This window comes from Coloeus monedula (genome assembly GCF_965178545.1).
Source record: "Coloeus monedula genome assembly, chromosome: 9".
In the NCBI taxonomy this organism is placed as follows: Eukaryota; Metazoa; Chordata; class Aves; order Passeriformes; family Corvidae; genus Coloeus; species Coloeus monedula.
The window spans coordinates 806146-809370 of NC_138789.1; positions in this window are offsets into that span (position 1 = coordinate 806146).

Genomic DNA, 3225 nt, shown 5'->3' on the forward strand with positions numbered 1-3225 from the left:
CACCCCAAAATCGCCCATGAGAACTGAGGGACAGCTCACTGCCACCACTAAGGTCATCACCGACATCCACTTTCTCCAACCAGTTGTAAACCCCTGCCAGGACAGGGAAGCAGCAACTGCAGCCCTTAGGGCTGGTTCAGGATCCGAGAATCCCACGCAATCCCTGGCTTTCATGTTGGAAAGGGGTACACACACGCTCGGCTGTAGGGGGGGAAATTTAAAGAGTGGGTAATTCCCATATAACTTGCATTTTACCTTAAACTGTGCCCACTGGTGGCTTACTGTAAGAGTGTGACACCTCTGCAATTACTGAGCAGCAGGACAAGTCCACGCACAGCATATCCTAACTGAGACCAAGGCCAAAACGCTTTGGAAATTGAAAGGATTTCAAGGTTTTTCCACATGCTCAGAAAACAAGAATGATCATAAATGCAATTAATCCAGCCTGGCAATTCCCTGGTCCAGGTGGATGGGAGGGGGGAATGCAGCCCAGGCACGGAGCAGAGTACATCACCATCTACAGGTGCCTGCAAATATTACACGGCGGCATTACAAATACTGGGACTTACAGAACGGCCCCTTCCAGCTACGAAAACAGTGAGGCTGAAACCTGAACACCAGCTGCAACAACTTAAACAGAACTAAAAACAGTGCATCAAAGAAATAAATTAAACATCAAACTTTCTGTAGCCGTAGCAAATTAAACTGCTGTCAGCCTTTCTGAAAACTAGTTGAGGCACCTGAAGCATTTATACAGATTTATAAAAACACTAATAGCTGTAACATTCGAACTTCACCCACCCGGGATAACTGCTCTAGCTGAAAAGGGCTTATTAAAAGGGACAGGTGCCATAAAAAATAGATGCTTGTGTGTTCCAAAGGAAGAAAATTCTGAAGGATAAACTGACTGTCCAACACTGCACCAGCTCATGGCATAGTTCCTGGGATGCCAGCCCTGCCCAAGTGCAGCCCATGGTAAGAGCCAGAAGGAAAAACAGAACGAGTTCTTTAGGAGGCCCTGGCACAGGGTGCCCAGAGAAGCTGTGGCTGCCCCTGGATCCCTGGAGTGTCCAAGGCCAGGTTGGATGGGGCTTGGAGCAACCTGGTCTGGTGGAAGGTGTCCCTGCTCATGGCAGGGGTTGAAAGATGATGATTGTTAAGATCCCTTCCAACCCGAATAATTCTGGCATTTGGTGATGCTAACTCTCCCCTGTCTGACATGGCCCTGCAGGCACCAAGGCATTGGAGTGTTGCGAGTGCAGGAATTACCTTCCTTGAGTAATTCAATTCCCTGTGTGGGCCCTCAGGGAGGAAATTACCCTCGTGATTAGAAGGGAACTGGAAGAGATCCCAGTGGGATCTCTTCCTGCAGGGGACTGGAAGAGATCCCAGTGCATTATGCTGAGTAGACCTCGCTCATACCTGCCGTGGGTTAGGAAGCACATGGGTTTTTTTCCTTCCTCTGCTGAAGCCCTGACTACAGTTTGCTAATCTTGAGGTGAGTCTGGCAGCAGAGGCAGCTGCAGGGAGCTGCACAGCCCCCGAGATGATGGGAGGATGCTCAGCTTGCCACTCATGGCTGGTTACTCCAAACAGTCAGTCCTGGTATGCAGCAACCACCTGGTTAAAAGTCCACCACCTCAGCTCAGCTGCTGTCTGAAGAAAAAACAGCATCACAAGAAATGGTTATGCCTGGCTTATTCCACACCCCAATGCAGCTCGGGACAAGCAAACACTCAGAGGGAACCTCACAACCCAGAATTTCATTTACAGGCTGTCCAGGGAAATGCCACGCACCCATCTTTTCGTTTTTATCCCCATTTCCATACAGCAACTCCTTCTGCACATCCATCCCTGCACTCTGACAGAAGGCAGGGGAAGAACAGCCTCTCTCCAGAGCTCAGTATAATACAGCTATGGATTAATCACCAAATAAAAGAAAGATCTAGAATAAAGGGTAAGAGAGGAGTCCTGTCCCCTCCTTCCTTCATTTTTTTCCCCGCAAAGTCCTATCTATCCCCAGTCTCTTGAAAATATTGAGATTCTACAAAGAACAAATCACCAGTCCCACACTTGGGATTTATGAACTAAGGATTTATTTTCATCTCTCATTTTTAGTTTCAATAAAAAATGTGTAGGGAAAGGATTGGAGGACTTTAAGGGAAGTGCTTATTTCCCACCCCTTTTGGTTCCCCATTGGCTCAAAGTTGTGTTCATTCTCTTGTAAAAGTACATTCATTACATAATCAGAAACACTAAAATCTCCCAGTTATACGAATTCTCACTCTGTTACTATGGCCAACCACTCCAAAAATACACAGGAGCAGCACAACAAAGTGCTTGGAACAGCTCTCCAAACTGCCACCTTCTGCCTGTCAGAATCTGTAGCTCTTGAACTGCTCATACACAAGCAGGAATCCTGTCCCACTACCTGAGCAAATTGGCACCTCAAAAATAGAGATGGAGGAAAGAAAAAGTTACTGTCACTACACAGTGCTAGGAAACAAAAAAACCCCAGAACATCCTCCCCCACAAACCCCTCAAAATAACCCCCAGAAAGCAGTTCTTACAGAATTCAACAACGCTGAAACCCAAAGTTTCAAGTGAGAAACTCTAGCTTGAAGAAAAGCAGGTTTCACAGCACCAGCTGATGCTACAGAGTAGGTCAAAGATCCCTGAATTCAGAACTCCTTCACCTCCTGCCTCTGAAACACTCACTGCTGGGGCATCAAGAAAAACACTGCTACAGCCTGAGTAAAGCTCTGCTCTCAGGGGGAGCAGAGTGACCTGTCCCATCTCAGTAAAAGCTTAGCAAAGGCAGCCACAAACACCTGGCAGCTCTACAGACACCTCCTGCAACCCGGTATCCATCCCTCGCTCCTGGGAACCGGCCCCGGGGACACTGCCAAGGGCTCAGCCCATGCAGGGCCGTGGGGTGCACGGGCAGGAGCCCACTTCAGTCTAGGTGTGTTTTATTTCTGTATCCCTTTGGGACCCTCTTCTTTCCTTACCAACAAGGCTCTTGCAAACCAGCTGCACGTTTGACCCCGTTTTTGGATATACACGAGTGGAGTAAATGCCACTGACAACCATTAGCAGAGGAGTGACTGGGAGACAGCAGCAGCAGAAAAACACTTCACACGTTCAGCCCACCACATGCTGGAACTCGAGAGAGACAGACAAGGGAGGGAGAGAGAGACTTAAGCAATCCATCAATGCTGCTTT